General features: G+C 39.0%; 1 protein-coding gene across 1 annotated transcript in view; it reads left to right on the top strand.

Annotated features, from left to right (window-relative positions):
• The window catches only part of DNM3 (dynamin 3), a 549,381-nt gene that overhangs the window by 473,665 nt on the left and 53,404 nt on the right, over positions 1-22,312 (top strand). The gene's annotated exons all lie outside the window — the stretch shown is intronic.

Below are 22,312 nucleotides of genomic sequence, written 5' to 3'. Positions count from 1 at the left end.
TTTGAAACAACACTTGTCACCATCATGTAGCAACAGTGTTCAGTGAAGAACACTCCTGCAAAACAGATAAAAAGCCCACAAACAGAGCAGTCACTAGCTCAGGGCTTCTCAAAGTGGGCCATCCATCCTGCATCAGACACACCCAAGTTGCTAGTTAAACATACAAACTCCTGAGCCCGCACCAAGTCTTCTGAATTTAAATATCTGGGAATAGGGCCTGGGATTATTCATTTTAAACAAGCCACCAGGGTAATTTTGATAACCTCTGAAAATTTTTTTTCTTTGGAATTACTATACTAGGCTAACAGCAGCCAGAGTCTAAGTTACAAAAGCTATTAATATTTCTCTTCTGTCACCATCAAGGAAGGTTTTGAGCTCATAGCCTTTGATTTTACTGTGAGGCAGATGGATATAATGGTGAGAATCGTGCCCCAAGTCCGAGGTTTACCAGAAATTCAGCATTCGAATCACATGCTTCCCAAGTCCCTGTCAGCTGTGAGCAATAGCAAATCTCTTTGCCAGTAGCTCAGGAGCCTGTGAGTGGATCCTGTTCACAGCTCTGACACAGGTGGTGGGGAGTCATTCCATTTCCTCATTGAAAATGACTGTTGGCAGTCCCCAGGCTGGAGGGATGATCTGGGGAGGCCTAATACATTTCTCCATGGCATGGGATCAGAGCAGCCACAGGCCACCGGGTGGGCCCTGAGAGCGCCTACCAACTCACTCTTTTCTTTTTGTTTGTTCAGAGAGGTCATTACCATACCTCTTTGTACTTTTGTGCTAAGGAGCTCTGAAAAGTTTCAGGGAGTTTTTCAGTTGAATCTAACTGTGTAACCAGTCCTTCATCCTTATTTTAAATCGGAAATGAAAGTGCATCTGAACTTTACGTGTGTCAATAGTAGAGAGTTTATCTGTGCAGGTATGTAGCTTTCGTTTACTTTTTTTAAGCTTCTTTTTAGGATTATTCTACTAAATAATATTAACTAATTCCAGGGTATAATCACATTTTCTCTCATTGTTGATTTCCATGTGTTGTGCCCTGCCAAGTTTGACCATGATGTTCATTGACACTTGGTTTTCGAAATAGAAAATGAGGTGCGATTGCCTTCATAGGAGAGTTGAGGGAAACCCCTGATTGTGGAATACTTGGTCATATTTTAGCATTTTAAATAGTTGCTTTTCAATGTGTTAAAGACTTTCCCATTCTTGGGATTATTTTAGCGTCTGCCTCTAACTAAATATCCCTCATGACTGCTGAGAAGACTGACAGTTTGCATCCACTGCCCTTGGCGGAGGAAGGTAGGGTAAAGATGCTATTCTTGAAAATTTTTACCCAGTCTATTTTATCTATGTCTTTCTAGAACATTTACATTAGCTCATATTGCCTTAGCAGTCCCACCTCTGTTAAACACCCTTGCCCTTGCCCTGGGCTTGTTATGATCATTAGCCAATCAGTTACCTGCTCTAGAACTAGTAATACACTGGCCTGTAGGCTATCTAAGCCACCAAACAAGTGCCATTTGAAGTAGATTTTTCCAAGAAGTGGTTACACATCAAAATACTAAGAGATGCTGGTGCTTAGCCATATTTTAGGACAATAGATTCCTGAATCCTCCCCCAATTTGGGGATCTAACATACCTGCCTGGGTTTTCCTGTAGAACCTCTCAGTCTCTGACAGATAAAGACAGCTTTCAAGCCAGGCTTCTTTCATGCATCATTCCTGCTGATCAGCTGGATCGTGATGTAATTTATTGCTTGTCTCACCTCACATCAGCTCAGGTGAGCAAGCTTTTATTGAGCACCTGCTAGGCATTTTTGTTCTTAAGGATTACGCTATTGAACAGAAACTTACAATAGAGGGTGATAAAAGTATGTTCAGGGCTCAATGGCTCATAAAGGAGGGACACTTGGCAGCTTGAGGGATGGGTATAGAAGACCTTCTAATGCAGTGGTTCTCAACCTTTCTAATGCCATGCATGGCCCTTTAATACAGTTTCTGTGGGTTACAACCCACAGGTTGAGAACTGCTGTTCTAATGGATGCCACCTGACTTGTTGAGGTCAGGTGTCAGGGGACATATGCCTGAACAATGGGCAAAGGATCAGGCCCCCAAAAGTAGTATACTTCATTCTGTGCCATCAAGAAGCTATGAAAGGTCAGAGTGGTATTTTATATTGTTTGGCCTAGCAGCCATATAAAGAATGAATTTAATGGGGCATAGTCAAGGAGAAAGATGATGAGGACCTGGGTCAAGGAGAATTTTAAGGAATAGATGATGATGAGAACAGAAAGTGTGACTTTTTTTTTTAATGAAAAGGAAGGCTTTATTGCTTCTGAAGTGTTCTCAACCTGCTGTGGCCATTTGACAGGCTAGGAAACATATTACTCTAGCTGCAATCCAGGAAGACGTGTTGATGTGTTTTCTTTCCTTTTCAATCTTTTAGGTTAGATTCTTTCTGGGAATTTAGTACGTGATCAGAATCAGACATAGGTTGGATTATATTCCCTTGCATTATAAATTGTGGGCTGATGGTCTCTCCTCCACAGTAGAAGCACCACTGTGTCCCCATGGCTGGTCCCAACTTCTGTTTGTTCTTCTCCCAGACTGGTTTCCCAGCTCCCACGGGCTGCTCTGCTCTCTGGCCAGTGAGGTGTGTACTAACCACTCTTCAGAGCTATTCCTGATTAGTCACTGACAAACATGGAGCCCTAAACCATGAGCGTTACAATCTATGTGATGCCAAGTGAAGAATACATTTAATTAATCACTTTTCACTGATTTTTTAAGGTAGGATTTCCTCTCCCTAAATCAATGCGTTGGAACATTTCTGGAGTTTAAAAAAAAAAAAAAAAAGGACAAGCATGTTATAGAAGTTGTGATATATCTATGCCTTATCCCAATGCCTCTTGGTAATCTATAAGGCTATTTTTTTTTTTAATATGAGCTATTTCCTGCGTTCCTTCCCTTTTGCATTTCTTCTTCTTTTTTCCTTACCTTTTTTGGAAAATCCTGAGAGAGTGTTTTAGAATGGGAAATGCTTAGAGAAACCTGCAAAATGTATTTTGTCCATTAAGTTAAACTCCATAGCAATAAACTTGGTTTAATGCGGTCAGTTTTATCACAGATCAGGCCTGCCCAAGGCAAGGGAGCCCAGCCAGTAATCTGGGAAGCCTTTGAAGCCACATGCACATGTATACATTAACCTCTGAGACTAACCATAATTTTAATTAACATAAAATAATCTAAAGACATGCTGATTAGACACTGTGTGGCTTGAACAAAGCATTCTGGGCAGGAGGTTGGGGAATAGAGAACCTTTGACTATTCCTATCCCCCAACAAACAGGACTTTCTTTAATCATTTAGAACACATTTTATTTTGCTCAACCTTTTTTTTTTTTTCCTTGCACGATGTTCTTAGAAACCAAAAACAACAGCATTCCAAAAGCTTTTGCTAATTAAAAAGAAAGGAACTGAAACTGTTATAGATTATGTCAGTTCAACCCCACTTTTTTTTTTTTAATGTAGAACTCCAGATCTCTTTTAAAGTATATGATTTACACCATATTCCAGTAAATCGATGCAGGCTGAGAACTCTTCATTCATTTCTCTGTGTCATGTGGGGCACACTTAAAGCAGTTGGTTCTCCTAGGGACGAAGCTTGGGCCCATGTTGCTTTTTATGATATGTGGTTTTGACTTTCAGAGGAGCAGAGTGCGGTGTGAATCATAGAAGCAACCAGCTGAAAAATCCTCAGCTCTATAACAAAAAGCAGATTTTTTTCCATCTTTTTTCCAACTTTTGATTTCACATGCAGAAGTCGGAGACACAAAATATTCTGTAAAATTGTAAGGAAGCCCCAGTAGTTCTTACCATTTGGGGATTTCCCAGAGAGAATAATCGTGTTCAGAGTGTTCCTTTTTTTGCCAAAAGGTTCATTATGTGGACTGAACAAAATAGATAACACCATCTCCATTTTATTATACATGTTATTTACTGGGGTTTCCCTGAAGAAAGCTTAAGAATTCTTTCCCCATGAGTCACTGGCCAGTAATTGTTTTTTAAAATATAAACTTTCCTTCAGCTGGTCAATTTGGAACCATCTCCTCATCTTCTGTTCACTTCAGGGCTGCTTTGCCTTCATCTGTAAATGATCACGTCTGCAGCCAAATTGAGCTGTGTGAACCCAGCCAATTTCTTTCCATTTAGCAGTCAAGTTTAAGAAATCAACCGCCTGGCCAGGCAAGTTTCAGAGGACTCCATTTTGCTCTGGCAAAAGAACACCTCTCCTGAGATTAATTTCTGCTGGAATTAACAGGATGGAGAATTGCACAAGAATTGTCACTGGGTAGCTATGCCCAGGTTACATTACCCTTTGACGGTTGTGAGTGGGTTAGAAAGTATTGCTTTCTGCTCTCATCTTCCATACTGATCCTCCTTGCTGGTGGCTGAACCTTCCTAACTCAATGTTGACACCTTAACAAAAGTGTCAATATGAATGTTAATCAAAGTTGACTTTTTCTCCATAAAAATGTCCCTATAATTGCAGTCATCCATTCCGAAGGAGAAATGTTGTTTTAGAGAATATTTCCAAACCCCTTCCCACCCACTTTCCCAGTGGCTATAAGAAGCCTGCCGATGCCAACTGAGTGGTCTAGAGTTCCTGCTAATTACCTCCTTCCACAGCTTTTGATTTGGAGCCGAACTGATGGCGCCAGAGGCTGAACCACAGGCAGATCTACAGGCCCCTGATTTGCCAAATGGAATCTATGCAGTTTGTTTCCTTTCTCAGAGTGTTTTTATGATGAGACTCAGCTCAAACTGGAAATAGACTAGAAATGACTTCAAAATATTAATGGCTGCTCGTTTAACTTTTGAAAAAAATAGGCTTCAGAATCCTCTACGGTATTTCCCACATGTGTATATACGTGTTCATGTGCTCACAGATGGATACATATGAACATATACAAAATGTGTTTTTCCAAAGATGCATTCTTTTCATTATTTTATTATTAAAGGACATGGTGTTATCTATTTAGTTTAGTCCACATAATTAATCTTTTGACAAAAAAAGGAACTCTGAACATGATTATTCTTGCTGGGAAATCCCCAAATGATAAGAGCTACTGTGGCTTCCTTACAATTTTACAGAATATTTTGTGTCTTGGACTTGTGCGTGTGAAATAATTAAATTAATAAATATTCAATCCCAGCAAGTATATTCATCCAAAAGCATTCAGAATACCTCACATTTTACAACTGTATAAAAAATTTATTCCATCGTCCATTCATAGCTAATGTCCAAATCAGATGTGCCTAGAACTTTTGCTAAATAAGCGTGCTTTAAAAATATATCTTGGAAAAGAAAACATAATTATATTCATAAATGGAATAATAATTATTTTACTCAAACATTCAAAGGCAATAGTTCACAGAAAACAAATGAAGGAAGGATATAAGGAAATAAACCACAATGAAGAAAGGAAGGCACAACAGGTGCAGAAGCCACAATCAGAACTCTAAAGATAAGATGTTGGAGTACCAGGTACAGAAATAAAATGTTTAATATGTTGAGAAATAAAGAAGCTTTAAGTGTCATCAGGAAAGATTAAACAGATGAGGCATGACTTCTAGAAATAAAATGTAATCATTGAAATGGAAAATTCAATTAAAAGATTTAATGAAGCAAGTTAGACAGGGCTGAATAAAGAATTAGTGACCTGGAAAATCTATAATGATATGAATGCACTGATGAGAAGAAAGCCCAGACCAGAATAAAACCTAGAGAGAAAGAGATTGAGATCACATTTTGAGTTAGGTGAGATCCAACTCTTTCCCGCCAGAGTTCTGCAAGGATATGATAGAACGAGGGAAGACGATATTTAAAGAAGGACCAACAGAACATTCATGATAGCACTGTTGATAATAGTGAAAATCTGGAAATAACTTAAATGGCTATTAATGGAAGGGCAAAAGAATACTTATACATTGGAGCATTATACAGCATCCCAAGCAAGCATACTTCAGTATGTTCAAATACATTCGACAGTGTGTATGAATTAGCAGTCTAAGTGGTAGAGGAATTTACAGAGGATCTAAGCAGAAAAGAATATATACACCATGTATTTGATCAACATTTACATTTTAAAGTACTCTATACTGACTATTTTCTGGCGGAGCAAAGGTTAAATGCTAAATAGGTGTAGATTTCTGAAAATAAAAAATGCCCCCTATTTTTTTCAGTTGTGCAAAGCCGATAAACCTACTAAGCAGGAATTTTCACAGTATGTTTTCCCTTTGAACCAATCACTTTGTCAACTTGTTCAAACAAAGAATATGATAAATAGTAGCTATGTAGAAGGTCTTCCTTCTTCTGGGTAATTAGTGGCAATTCCCTTAGCGTTTCAGTCCTTGGGAATGTTTTGGTATAATTATAACGTTGGGAAGTTGCTCATATAGTTCGTACCCTTCCATTTTATCTTAGTTGTGTGTATATGTCTTGTAGGTGGAATATTCCCCCTGCTAATGACTTAATATGCTGATGAACACAGAAAGCTGGATTTTTTTTTTTTCCCCCTTTGCAAACCAACATTCTGTGCCACTTGATTATTTATGTAGCACTCAGGCTTTGGGAAGATTGCTTAACTATCGTGGTATCGCTAGAAAGGAAGAAAGAAAGCACTGTAGTTCGCTTTGGAGGAAAAAAAATAACGTCAAACAGTTCTCCAAGGAGCTCAGCAATGCAGTAAAGTATCTAGATAATCTTTTAAAATATCAGAGACTTGGAGATGATCGAGGACTAAAAGGAGAAAAAGCAAGTTGCAGCTCTCACTTACATACTTACTTTGTGAAAAGGATTTTACTCTCTTTTACACAAGACACAATTCATCAAATCTTTTTCATATCAGCAGGGAACTAATCTATCTGCAAATACATGGAGCCTGGCGGCTGTTAACAGCATAGCATGACACTGCTGAGCAGCTCAGGATGCAGGGATAAGGAGTATCATTCTATCATTCCCAACTGAAACAACATCAGAAAATGCAGGCAGGCTAAATAGAATTATCCAAAATAGAGCCTGTCTGAAATTCCAGGTTTCACAGAGACAAAAGTTCTATTCACCTCTTCTTCCTCCTGTTGGCTGAAATTCATTTGCATCTACCGACATCCCTAAATTATTACCCTCCTGAGAAAGTCTGCAGCCCTTGTAGAACATTTATAAACATGCAGTTGTTTCTGATCAGACCTACGTTGTTTGTAGTTCCCCTGGCTCCTTTTTCAGTATCCCAGCAAAGAAAACTCTCTGCCAGAAATATATCAAATGTTTACCATCTAGATTCTCTTGGTTTCAGGGACTTCCTATGGCAATTTTTAAAATGTGGGAATCTACCTTGTGCTTTAAAGCTCATAATTCCGAAAGTCTGACTCTTATTTGGCCTATTAGAATGATAAATCTAATAGAATTTCTTGTGTTCCAGAGAAAACACAGGATGGGAACCAGTGTGTTCTAAAACTTCAGCTACAGAGTAATGGATCGTTTTCTCCAAATATGTGTGAAGATTTTAATATAAGGAAGGCTGGGATTTTTTTTTTAAGTAAAATTGTTTAGCAAGAAGAATTTAGCACTTTCCAAGCAGCCACATGGTCTATTGCCCCGGACTCCCTTAAAGATTGCTTTGCGGGGGCTGTTCAACATCTGTCAGCATTTTCTGTATAAACCATCGGCTCAAAAAAATTCTTCAGGCTGAAACTTGATATATCAGGTCTCAGCTTAGGAGTTTTTATGTGCTTTTAGGAAAAGAAATTTGGGTGTTTTCAAGTTAGTGTTATGGGGAAAAAAAAAACAATTCTTACATACCATTTCAATATACCCTTTTACTTTGGTGAAAGGCAAACTGCTTTCTTCCTACTAAACAAACAGGAAATATTAAAACAACAGTTGTGAAGTTTGTTTCACTCTGTACTAGGGAAACAGGACATCATTATTGGAGCTATATGGCCACATTTTTAGTAGAATGGTATATGGAACCGTGCCCAGCCTTAATGCCGGAGGTCAGAACAAGTCCACCTCTTGGCAGCTGAGGATGAATGGCTTAAGTGACAAATTCCAATCCTTTAGCTTCCCAGATCATTGTACGGCCAGAGGAGACTAATACAATAAACAGCAGTTTGCCAGAAGACATCTTGAGCCACTGGTGGATTGTGGCTTTGCACAGCTTCAACATACATTATCCTGACATCTAAAATTACTTCTCAGGGTACAGCTGCATGTGTGATACTGGACCTCATTCCACTGGATGAGCCTGTGTAGTCCACTTACAACAGGAATGCACTTTTGAACCTAAAGCTGTCACTACAAATCTCACTGTGAGTGTAAGAATTCAGGAAGAGTTCCAGTGTATTGGTTTGCAAGGATTTGACTATGAAGGTAGAGAGATTGTATCTGCAAATCACCATTGCGTTCAGCATGAAAAAAAATAGCATTTCATTGGATGAAGTCCTGATTTTTTTCAGTTGACAGTTTATCATGTGAACATTGTTCTCTTTTTTAATGAATATTCACTGAAAATGGAAAGGGAAGGATGATCCAGGCCTTCAGCATACAGTCCTCTGTACCAGTTGTCTATTTTGCAGAACTTCTCGGAAATAAAGATTCTCTCCATCACTACAGCATAACTCTCAGGGAAAATAAAAACTCAAAAGCATTTAAACGATTAAAACTATAGTAAATCGAGCCACTGAGAACCTTAGCATACTTGCTAACCTTTATCCAACATAGTATTTTAACCAATAAGGCTATGACTTTTGAGGCTATATGAGGTGTACCTGTGTTTGTAGAAATAGCAAGTGACTTAGCTTTTGTAGTTACAGCAATAAGGAAAACATGATTGCCTCCTTCCTTTCGTGATTCTGTATCTTAGAAGATACAGCTTGAAACAATCAATGCCCTGAGACTCTGGCTTTGGATAGATCTGCCCTTGCCTCACTCTGGAAGGCCCATATGTATGATCTGGTCTCTAAATCTTGAGTGACCCAGGTATCTTGGAGGACTGAAACAAAAATTAAGTGCAGACCAAATATCCTTGAAAATCCATTCCAGTAGGTGCAAGCAAACATGATACAGATCTGACCATTTCATACTCTAAACATGCTGTTCCCCAGCCAGCATAGTGGAAGAAGCTCCCCAAGATGTCTCCATTCTTTTTAGAATCCCTACCTCAAGCCATTTCTCTTCTCTCTCCCCCATCCACCCACACCCTACTTCTCCAAACCCCCAGTAGCGATACCCTCACGCTGTAGGTGCGCCACACTCTGCCCCCGTCCTGTACGTTTGCACACATAGTTTCTTCTGGCTGCAGAACCAACTCATTCTTTCTGGACCAGATGAACTTCTCCTTGCCCTTTAAAACCATGATTACTATCCAATGCACACTTCCTTTTTGTATCCTTTGGAATATATAGAGTTGACTATTATTGATTGATAATCAAATTTATCTCCATTTCTCACAAAAGTCCAAGGTTTATGCTCATCTTGTCCTCATCGCTTGAATAATGAAATTAAGATTTCTGGACAGAAAACAATATGGCAAGTAGCAAAAGTGTTCAGAAAGCTAAGGGGTTTCTTCAGAGATTTTTTATTCATTTCTTTTCTATTGAATATTGAAAAAAAAAGTCAAAATATATAGAGAGGAGCCCCTAGGTGCTATATCTATATAGTCTATAGTAATATATATGTCTATAATATCTAATAGGCCCATGACCTGACCACAGATTCTTCTATTTTTTTTTCCACTTTTTTTTTAATTGAATGGTAACTATGTACATTAATGCACTTCTGGGGTACAGTGTGGGGTTTTCACATGCAATCTGAAATACTTCCATCAAACTGGTCAACACAGCCTTCATGTCATTTTCTCAGTTATTGCTTTAAAACGTTCACATTCTACTCTTAGAAAGATTCACCTGTACCCCTATAAGATAAACCTCAGAAGTGATCCCTCCCTCCCTCCACCTATTCCTTCCTCCCTTCTCCCTCCCCCCTCCCCATATTCTCAGGCTATTTGGTTATAGCTTTCATATAAAAGCTATAAATTAGTTTCATAATAGGGGTGTGTACATTGGATACTTTTTCCTCCATTCTTGTGATACTTTGCTCAGAAGAACATTCTCCAGCAGATTCTTCTATTTTAACAGGATTTTCTTCCCCTTTGATACCAGAAAATGCCCCAATTTTTGTGACTGATTGTGCTTATTCATCAGTGCACTTAGAGCTTAGAAATCTGAATTTCACTTCTGTTATATCTCTTCAATTTGTACTATATGGCCTTCAAAAAATAATGAAACTTTTTTGACTTTCAGTCTCCGAAAAAGGAAGTAGTAAGTCTACTTACATCACAAAATCAGTCTAAAGTGCAAAACAAATTATATTAGTAAAACAACTTGAAAACTGCATACCTCTACATTTGTATAAAGTATATATTCGTATATATATATTCTGTGTATGAATAGTACACAATATTATCGTTGTCATCAAAGGAAACTAGTAGTCTACAGTATATGAAGCTCAAATAAACTTTGTCCCAAAAATGGCTGTTAGGCCATAAATTGTTTTCCATTCCAACCTCAGATTCCATTTTTTCATGGTTTACAGAGTCTTTGTAGTGATCAAGAAATATTCTGAAGTGACTAATAGTGCTAACTCACGGTAGTACTCCATACATAAATGTGTGTCGTGTGTGTATGTGTTCCAAGATATTTTTGCTATACAATATCTGAAGAAAAAGAAAAGGCTAAGCACAAATCGGAGCTCTCAAATCTTTATTATTCTAAACTGTAGTAAGTCCACAAAGACATACAGACTGGGATTTCTTCTGGCAGTGTTTTTAGACTAGCAAATTAGACTAACATGGACTAGAAATGGTAGGCAGTGCCTAACTGAGCTCAGAGGAAGATGAGAAATTCCTGTGCCAGGAAATAAAGAGGGACATGGCAAGCAGAGGGTTTAGTCTGCAGTGGAGTCACCGCTGTCCATGGGACATTGCTATGTACTGTACCTGAGAGTTTCGGGTACACATAGTTATATGGGGTTAGGAAGAAAGGCCTCAGATTGGAACAAATTGGGAAATTAGAACCAAGATCCCTGTAGCAAGCTAGGACCCCCAGGGAGTTATACCTTGAGTGAAAATGGTGGATGAAGAAAAATCTACTGGTCAGTAAAAGAAGAAAACAAGGAAATTTACTTGTCTTGGCCTGAGTTCTAAGTGAAGAAAGAAGAGTCTTAAGAATCCATTTCTATAATTCTCTTCTCATGCAATTGGGGTTCAGAGTTGTACCACTAACATGGTCAAGTAAAGCTTAAGAGATTAACTTAAAGTGGACTCAGGTTAAAAGCAGTTTTGGGAGCCTGTAGAAACCTAAATACTTTCTGGAAGGATACACTCTCAAATCAGATTAAATAGAATTCACACAAATAAAGCCCAGCTGAACATAAATACACAATCCAGCATTTAAAAAGGCATAAAGAAGCCATCGTGAGGAAGTCAAGAGAATAACAAACAGTAGAAAAGGTTTTGGACTATGTTTAAAATATTTAAAGAAATAAAGAACAAATCACAAACTTGGAAAAACAACACTATTTTTTTTTAAGACAAGGCATATTTTTAAGTAGCCAAATGGAAGTTTGAAAATAAAATGGGATTATTAAAACTTTATGAGTAGATCAAACACCTGAACACAGAACAAGTAAAGTGGGCTGTACGCAGTAATGTGTTGTTATATGTTTAATAACTAGCTCTCCAGGAGGAAAAAAAAAGCCCTGTTTAGTAGTATGTATCAATTTCCACGATGTAAATACCCCCTCTATGGCCAATTTTAAGCTACCAAAGTGACGTCAGTGAACGCCAAATTGGCAAAAGATGTATACCATTGGTCCTTAATTGCTGCTATAAACCAACTCCTGTACACAATTGGGTATGAAATGGAATAAATTACCCAGAGTGGAACATAGAAAGATAGGAAATGTACATGAAATATGAAAGATCTATTGTATGTTTATCATTCTCGATAAGAATGAGAGATTGGCTAAAATTTTTCCAGAATTGATGAAAGTCATAAATTCTAAGATGTAGGAGCACCACAGATCACACACAAATATGCATTTTAATTAAATTGCAGAGCAGCAAGGCTAAAGAGATAAGATAACTAAGGAAAAATAGTGGAAAGCAGAACTAATGGAATAATCTTCAAAGTGCAGAGAGAAATGCTGCCAATCCAAAGCTGTATACCTAAAGTATTCTCTTAAAGTGAGGGCCTAATAAAGACATTTTAAGACAACAAAGACAGAGTTTCCCACCAAAAGTAAAAGGACCACACAAGTAAAAGGAAAGGATGCACATTGGGAAGAACAAAAATGACCCCGAAGGAATATGGACCAAGAAATGGGTGAACATTTAGATAAATCTAAGCCCATGTTAAAATAACAAAAATAATAATGATGCATGCTGATTGGGAGCCAGATGAAGAGTGAGTTTTATTTTCCCACAAATACTAAACAGCTTGCTATAATTTAATTATATTAACATGAAAGAATTTTCATTATCTTTTGTTTACTACTTTTTTTGTTTAAGACCGAGTCTCACTTTGTCGCCCTCAGTAGAATGCCATGGCATCATAGCTCACAGCAACCTGAAACTCTTGGTTCAAGTGATCCTCTTGCGTCAGCCTCCCAAGTAGCTGGGTTATAGGCATTTGCCACCATGCCCCACTATTTTTAGAAACAAGGTCTCACTCTTACTCAGGGTGGTCTCGAACTCCTGAGCTCAGGCAATCTATCCTTTGTTCACTTTTAACTTATGAAACAATCAGAAAAAAATTAAACATTTTTATATAATATATGCTACTCATTTTAATTCGAGTTACACTTTGCTAAACATACTGAAAATTTGGGTGTTTTTAAATTTGTAATGAAACATCCATAGGTATCTCAGATTTTTGAAAAAAAATTTTGTTGATCTTAAACATTCAATTATTTGATTCCAGCTCATTATCTAGCAAGGATTTCCTATTTAGGGTAAGCAGAGAAAGTCATTGTATTATAGAAGAACCTCTCTAAATTGATCACCCAAGGGGCTGCAAGAAACTAGTCAACGTAGGGAACTAGGCCTAGGGCACTGATGTAGTGCACGTCCCAGGCTGTGACCTTAAGGGAGTGTTCATTGTAGGGAGGTCCTATCGTATATTGAAGCTTATGGTTGTGAGAAAGTTTTCCCCCAAATACTGAAAGTGCAAGGCCTTTGTTTCTCCTTACTCATATGCTGGTGTCTTTCTGCCACTAGGAAAGCTAATATATTCACTATGACTCACAGGAAAAGGTAAGGTTATTTTATATCCTCCTTCAATAAAATGAATCAGGGTCCTGGGAGAAATTCCAGGACTAGAGCACAGAAAGTACCGGTGAGCCTGGAATATCTCTTGGTGCCAGAAGGTAAGGAAGTGCTCAAAAAATCATGGGGGACATGGGAAAAGATTCTAAGAGACAACTTGATAGAGGCTCCCAATGACTAAATCTGGGGCAGTTTAAGCAGCAAAATAATGATAGTAATGGAGTGTAATCTTTAGAATAAGTTAAGAGTCCATACTTACATAAATAATTAAATGAAGGAGAGTGGGAAGCTCTTCCTTATCATTCCAATTAATAAATTGAGAAGAGAAAAATAGAAATTAAAAAATCACCATTTGTGAAACAGTACAGTAATAATTGTTCCCCTTAAGAATCATCCATAGTTGTTAAAATGAGTAGATGAAAGTATGATGAGAAACCCAATATTCGCATAGCTTCAAAATATCACCCACAAAATACTTTCTGATTCTAAAGAGGAAAAAGTGGAAGCTTTATAGTGGAGAAAGCTAGAAATCAGCATTTTAACCCAATGATCAAAGTTCACATTGCTCATAAAGGTACAGATTGACATGGTAGGACTGCTGATACAAAGCACTGTGAAAAGCGCACCATGCGTTTTTGCCAAAAAAAAGAGAACAATTTGAAATTAAAAATGAGGAAACATCAGTTAACCTCAAATGTAGGAGCACTGTTAAACAACTAGTCAATACCCTTTGGAGTGTTATTTGCCCCAAATTAAAGGAGGCTAAAAGACATAACAACTGGTCTCAAGTATGACCCAGGATGAGATCCTAGACCACGGTATTGTAGCAATGTCCATTTTCTGATCTTGATCATGGTTATGTAGTTTGGTAAGGTGTCAACATTTGAGGGAGCTGGTGAAGGATATGCAGGAATTCTCTGTATTTATTTTACAACCTTTTTTTAAAGACTAAATTTATTTCAAGATGAAGTTTCTTTTTGTTTGTTTGTTTGTTTTTTATAAATCAAACAGTTAAAGGTCATGAGAGTTTCCTTAGGTCTCTCCGTCCTCCTTTCACTCTCAGAAAGGCCATTTCTTAGTTACCTCCTCTCCCAGTTCTACCCAGGGTCATCAATGCCCGGCTTCCATAGAAGCGGGCCAAGTGCAAGGCTGAGGGGAAGGAAAGGGTTTTGAGTCTGCAGCACAAGGTTCCTACTGTGTTGAATCAGTGTGGCGGAGGCTGTGGAAATGCCATCTTTTTCTGCCTCCCACTCCTCTCCTTCCTCTGCCTTCAGACTCCACATCGCAGACTGCTTTTAATCCCATTGGGAGGGGATATAGGGAGAAAGAAAGAAAAAATACTAGGAATGAATGGCTGTGTGCTTTGGCACATGAATAATAGTTTCCCTTTTGGGACTTCAAGAATAAAAAATGAGAGGCTTTAAATCTTGCTAACTTGTGCAAGAATGCGTGTGTGAGCATGTGTGTGTGTGTGTAAAGACGTAAACTACCACTGTGGACAGAACAATGCTGGTTTTAAAAATCCATTGAAGTGAAAGAAATCATTATTCTCTAATAAGGTGTGCTAAAGGCCAGTGGGGAGGGAAAAGAGCAGGTTACTTTGTTCAGAGCTGGGTGAATTCGGAAATAGCCTTTTACAGCAAACTCTGAAGAGTCGAGCTATTGTTGCCAAGATGTATTTATCAAATGTCCAGGCTGTCCCATCGGATGTGAGATGAGGTTTAGCTGTGTCAAATTGCTCTGTATTTTTATTTTCGCCAAATCTCTCCAAGGCTGTCAGTCAGCTCCCTCCCCCGCCAGAATGAAACAGCCGGACACCAAAACCAGAGTGAGCCCAGGGTAAAGGCTGGCAGGAAGCCTCTGTGCTCCAGCCTGGCGTGTAGAAGGAGTCCCTCTCGGTTTGATTCATTGCTTCTCACAAGCCCTCTCCAGACTGCTTTTCTTAAGATAAAGTAAGTTGTAGACGTGAAGAGAGATTGCCATGGGTGATCCTGTCTACTTAAAAAAATAAAAAGCAGAAAATTTCCATGCTCTTATTGACTGCTTTTCCGGGTCCCTCATCCCAATTCCCGCACACTGTGGAAATGGTGCAGGGAAAAGCCACAGACAGAGAGGTCGGGTGTGAATTCAGAGCACATGACTCACTCCTGGTGCTTCTTTCTGGAGCGGTCTGTTCTCTGCGAGCTGGCTTGGTCCCTGTTCATCACTTGGCATGTGAGACTTCACCAGGTTGCCCCTTTGGTGGCTCAGACGGGGCCTGGGGCATCACTGACTTTACATCACAAATCAGATGGGCATCTGGACAGCCCCCCACCTCTCTCTCTCTCTCTCTCTCTCAATCAGCATCAAGTTGTGTAGTTTCCTCCACCAGGGATGGGCCTGTGGCTATTGATGTTGTTTTTGGCTCGGGGCCTTACAGACCAGCCAGCCGTTGTGTAAGCGCGGTCTGTCTGAATCTCTTTGAGGCTGTCTTCTTAGAAGTCCCCTCGCTGTCCATTATTTTGGCCAGCAAGCCGTTAGTATTATTAAATTCCTCAATCTACATTTTCTGTAATCTTCTAATGTAGGATAGTGAAGGGTAGAGAATTGGAGCCCTAAAAAGCTTCCCTTTTTTTTTTTGTCTTCATGTCTAAAATTGGGGGTTGACATTGGAAACCAGTACAGAATTTGTAAAACAAATTGTCTCAGTTTAAACCAGAATTTAGAGTGAAGGTTGATAACAAAACTGTTCTTTTCGTGCTGTTTTAAAAACGTACGCTGTGTGTGCCTTTTTATTCTTTGCTCATCGTACAGTCTATTCAGAAAAATTAAAAAAAAAAATTAAGTAGCTCTTGGCAGAAGGTCAAAACCAGCATTGCAGGGAAGGTATTTAAAAGTCTTTTAAGTGTGGGCTATTTGTATAAGCAATAACTGCACATTTCTTCTGACTGGAAGGACTATTTTCACAGTCTTTCATGGAAATATTTCTAGACAATTTCTGTGGCTCTTTTCCCTGAGCTCATTTATTTGCCTTTGCTGCAGAACAGAGCGTTTTAATGAGCAGTTTTACGAGCCTAACCTGCGTTCTGTAAGCTCCACATGACTGGATTCCTGTTGCACGTAACCTTTGCCCTATTTTCCATTAAAACACAAGACTTTTTTATAATCAAATTTTCACGGTGACCTTGGAGGCAAAAATGCAACAGATACTTTGGTCTACTCCTCTTCAGCCCACCAAAATGAATATCTTTAAAAAATATTCGTTGTTGCCTTCTAGTCTTACGAATGGCACACGTTTGGGGCAATTTCGATCACAAATTTCCTTTCTAATGTAAGATGCTCCTACCCTCATCTCTTTCATGGCTTCACCTAGTTCAGTATTACCAGAGTGCTCTCAGTAAATAAGTCGTTCAGCTCTTTTTATAAGCCACCGAGGCATGCACGACAGCGAGATGAACCCCAAATCATTTTGGAAATATGAACATTTAGAGAAATAAAAATGCAGACCTTTCGGCCTCCGCTTGTCAGCACGTTCCTTCTTATTGCAAAGCTAAATCACTGTCTGATGCCTTTTGACTCCTCTCTGGCTTTAGTTCAAAGGTGGGACACCTTATTTTCCACTTGCTACGTATCCTTGATATTTGTGTGCAGAAAATCTTTCTTTTCTCTAACCTGAAAAGTCCAAATTTTTCTTCCAAAATTTTAATCCGTTTTCTTGATATCTGCTAAATATTCAAGCTCTCCCTTTCATTTGGACAGTGGAGCCCCAAACAGGATGCAGAGACCCTGAAAGGGTCTCACCAGCACCAAGAACAATGGAGCTGTTGTAGTGTGGCACACTCAGCTCCCCCTGGGTCATGCAGTCCAGCCAGGTTTGCCTTTTAAAAACTATACTATGTATTTAAGGTAGTCTGCAATTCCTTGTAACACCTAGCTCTTTTTCTGTCCTGCTCACTTGAGCCAGCCTTTCCTCATCTTATAATTCTGTTTACTTTTTCTTCTTAGGACAAGGAGGGCACTCTTTAAAACAGACTGCAGTAAGTTTAGGGCAAATGAAAGGAAATCTACTTCACACAGCAGGTTATAAACTTGCAGAACTCATTAGTCCCAAAAGGTGGACTGGCAGGAAATGTAAATGAATTCAAAAACGCTTTAGCCAAATTTATGAATGAGAGTCATAAATGGCTACGAAGAAAACCGGGGCTCTGCCTGACTTTTACAACTGAGGTCAGAGAGCTGGTCTGAGCCCTCCTCCAGGACGTCTCTTGGGATTCACTGGGATGGCTGACCTTGGGTCTGGCACGTGATGGGATTTCCTGGGTACCCTGTGTTCCTTCTGCACTTGTCCTCGGCCTCACTGGGTCTCAGAAAGACCCCGCTAAGCCTGATCACAGATGGGAATCTTTTTGAAATAAAGACTAGAAGAAAGCTTTGTAAGTTTTCCTTCCCCGTTCAGCCATCTGCCTACCACAGTGCCAATTATGACTGTCAGGGAACGGTGACGTCTCTCCAGTGGAAAGTAGCTGAGATCACATTTGGACCTTAAAACATAGATACTTTCTTTTATGTTAAGTCAGACTCGTCTTTTTCCTGGGAATTTTCAGGCCGGAGACCATAAATAGCATTTTTATTTCATCTTGTGCTCTATCCTCACTAGACCCTTCCACCACTTACCCTCCTTCTGCTCTGCTCAGACCTGTATCTCTTTACTGCAGGGTTCTCAAACTGGAGCACTTCAAAACATGCAGATGCCCCAGGTCTCATCCTCAGACCAATTAGGATAAATCACAGTCCCTGTGGGTGGGGCCTCGGTTTCAGGATTCTTTTAAGATCATCCCTGGTGATTGTCCCGGCAGCCAAGTAGAGAGTGTTGCCTGACAGGTTGTGTTCTCTCCTTAGCCAGGCTCCCAGCTTGGCATCCCAGCCTTGTTTGTGAGGTCGTTCTGCAGTGACCACCTTTCCATGTTAAATGTTCATTAGTGATTATGTGACGCTGCTTGCTCCAGTCAACAATGCTGGATCTTTATGCTTTCTCTGTCCTTCCAAATGTGAACTCCTAGTGAAAGAAAACTTGCTACAAAATCTGGCCTATTTGCAAATTCATCACATCTAATCCTTATAAGACCTTTCCCTCCTTTTACCCACCTCTTTGACTAGCGCTGCACCTATTCCAAATGTGATCTTCCATCATATCAGTCCCTCTGGGCATGAAAGTCACCTCTTCGGGAGAATATTCAAGCTAACCAGAAGAATCTGCCCGATATCTTTACCTTCACCTCCCCTGAGCACTCTGCCACCATTCTGTCCTTATCCTCCCTTTAAATCTTTAAGAAGAAAGAGTCCGCTTCCACTCACTAAACATTATTTAGTACCAACTATGTGTGGTACATTAAAGTACGATGGAAAAGACCTATTCGAGTGCAGTTAACAATCATACATGCAGTTAACAATCATCATTTCTAAATGAGAAACATTTAATAAGCTATGAGTGTGTAGGAAGGAGAGACCAATTCTGTTTTACCTGACTAGGGTGGATTATCACTAGGATGGCGACACTTGGGCTACATCTTGAATAACGGAAAGATTTTAGCAACCAGATATTAGGCAAAAGGGTATTCACATCCGAAGGCACGAGGTTATGATACACATGGTTTGATCTGGGAATAGTGGACAGCCTGGCATGGCTGGAATATGACGTGGATCTTTCTGAATATTTCTCCTTTACTGGTACACTGAGTTTTATTTGTTTTTTTAAATCACCTCTGTTGTCTTTAGTCTTTTGTCTTCCAGCTCATTTTTAAACTTCACATATATATACACACACGTCTTCCCTCCCTAAAAGAAACTTTGTGACTCCATCCTGATATCTTGATGAATACCACGCCATTCCTTCGTTACTCTGCCAGATTCCCACGGTATGACTTACTTTCTTTCACTCCCTTTTCCACATTCTCCACTTCACCCTCCTAATGCAGCTTCTGGATTCCTCACAAGTGCAGCCCAACTCATCCCCTGCAGAAAGGCTCTGTTCAGGATCCCTACATCATTCAGACAGAACCTTTGGCTAATTCTCATTCTATTTGGCCTCTTAGCAATATCTTGCACTGTTGATGACTGCATTTGTCTCAGAAGCTTTTTTAATTTGAAGTATCCTGGGATGTTGTGTGATTTTTGAGCTCCCCCACCTCTGTTCACCCCCTGGTTTCCTTTGCCAGCCTTTCTTCCACTTTTGTAACTATAGATATCTGGAAACACTGTCCTCCCTTACTTGTCTCATCATTCATTCTCTCACTCCTGAACATTTACTCTGTACACACAGTAGGCCAGGAACTGGTCTTCTTTGCACACTTGTTTGTATGCGTGTTCTCTGTTCTGATGACTCCAGCTTGTACCTGTGTATGAAAGGTCTTTAAATCTACGTTTTCTGCTGTGACTTCTTAATTCTTATTCTGTGATTCTTGTTGCCAGAAGATATGTCCTTTGCATCAACTCAAACACAAGCTACTCAAAAGTAAACTCATTTTCTCCATGAAAATCAATTTCCCTGCCTCCATTTATTTGCCTTAGTTAATGAAGTCACCATATCCATCTTCTGGGCTGGACGCATGAGCGTGTTATTTTACTCCTATCTTATCAACTTTGTATCTAATCTATCACTATTTTCTGATTATTCCTTCCTTAGGATGCCTTTAAGATCCACTCTTACCTCCCCATTTTTTTATAACTACCTACTTGATCCAGACTTTTATCACTTTACTCATGGTTTCCTACCATAGACAATAACTCATCTCCTTGCTTTTGGTCTCACCCACAAACAAATTCAGCCTGCCAACAGTGCCGTACTGATAGTCCTAAAACATTACTTGAATATATCTTTTCTGGTGACCTTGCAAGCCCACTACATCCCCACTCATCTCTTTATTCTAACTCAAGTTCTCTACAATCTGACCACTCACTTCACAATTTCGTCATATCTCCTTCTACTCAACATGCTTGTCACCATGCCCTCCCCAGTATTTTCCCAAACACATCAAGCCAGTTTCTACTTTCCTTCTTTTTGTCCTCCCAACTTGGATGCCTTCTCAATGTCTTCATGCCCCAACACAACCAAGGCAAATCTCACCCATTTTTTCTCTGTAGCCTTGTCTGGCTCCTGAAACCTTTAGAAATACCACTTTTCTTGGAAAGTCAAGTATCCTTTATCTTACTGCTTAGCACTTATTACATGCAATCATGATGTCCCATTGTTTTGTCTGCCTGTTAATTGGAACCTCCCCCAAAAGACAGTAAGTTTCTTAGAAGCACAAATTGTACTATGTTTCTCTCTTCAATCTCCCAAGAAACCTACTACATTTCTCATAATATGTTAAATGTTTACTATATAGCATCAGATAACTGTAGCAATTATCTATTCTTCAATAAACTGGTTTAAACCATACAAGTACAATAGAAAATTATGTTTATGCTATATGTAAAGAGGTCATTTTCTTATCCACAACATTAATATCCAGTCTTCATGTCAATTTTGATGTAGATACCTTTTCTTAACTCAAAAAGAGTCAGTTAAGGCATAATCATTGAGCCTCCAGATCTAACTACCAAATTACAGGAAATATTGGGAATGGAGGAACATATCCCAAATGATATGCAGGAGATGCAATCAGCTGAATCCACAGGGAGGAGAGTGGTGAAAATAAGCCCATTTTTTAAAACAAAAATAACAAATTGCAAGAAGAAAAAAGGGGTAGCAGAGAAGTCTGTAGGTCAAAGTAGACGTCAGAGACACATCTAGCAATCACAATGTATGGATGTGGTTGAATTCTAATTCACATGCATAAATTTAAAGACATTTTTTCAAATGATAATTGAGAAAGTGTAATGTACACATGAAACACATAATAGTGTTAAAAATTATTACTAACATTTTAGATATGGTAACAGTATTGTGGTTGTGTTTTCCAAGTCTTCTTGTCTTTTACTGAAATATTTACAGGTGAAATTATGTGGTATCTAGATTTGCCTCAAAATAGTTGAGGAGTATAGATGGGACAAGATTGGCCATGTGGTGAATTGTTGAAGTAATGAGCACACAGAAGTTATTTCATACTGCTGTTTATGTCCTCTCTACTTTTACATACATTTAAAATTTCTCCAATGAAAAGATTCTTAAAAGTAGTCCTTGACGTTAAATGATTCTTCTTAAGTATTTTTGATGTGGATAATGGTATTGTGGTTATGACTTATGAAAAGAAGTTTGTGTCTTTTAGAAATGCCAACTAAATATCAATACATGAAATAATTAAAAGTAGTCATTGAGATCATTGCATGCTTCAAAGATTACAGTAAAATGAGAACACAAAATGTTTAAATTGCCATTAAAACATTTCCTATCCCCAGGAATAGATCTGCACACTCTAAGGTGAAAAACGGTTCTGTAGAAGTTTCTGTAAAGCCTGCCCTGAGTTTGAACTGTTTTTACCTAACGCTTTCCTGGCAAGTGAGAGTGTGAGTTGCACATTGTGTAGATGAGCACACAGAGCAAAGCAAAAATAACTGAGCACGGGGTGAGTAGTCCTAACCCTTAAAGATACAGGATTTATCATGAGTAGTGGCTTTAAAACCCACTGTGGTTACATTCCACTTAACAGCAGGCTTCAGTGAATATGCATTAAGACATGCCAAAGCAGACCAACATTTTAAAAAACAAACTAAAGCAAAACTCAAACAAACAAACAAACAACTTAAAAAAAAAAAACTAAAGCAAAAGCCAAAGAAACAACTTAAAAAACAAACTAAAACAAAACCCAAACAAACAAACAAACAACTTAAAAACAAACTAAAACAGGGCGGCACCCGTGGCTCAAAGGAGTAGGGCACCGGCCCCATATGCCGGAGGTGGTGGGTTCAAACCCAGCCCCAGCCAAAAACTGCAAAAAAAAAAAAAAAAAAA

The sequence above is a fragment of the Otolemur garnettii genome, unplaced genomic scaffold (assembly GCF_000181295.1).
Source record: "Otolemur garnettii isolate 467f Iridium unplaced genomic scaffold, OtoGar3 scaffold00016, whole genome shotgun sequence".
Lineage (NCBI taxonomy): Eukaryota > Metazoa > Chordata > Mammalia > Primates > Galagidae > Otolemur > Otolemur garnettii.
This window is presented reverse-complemented; position numbering and strand designations above follow the sequence as displayed.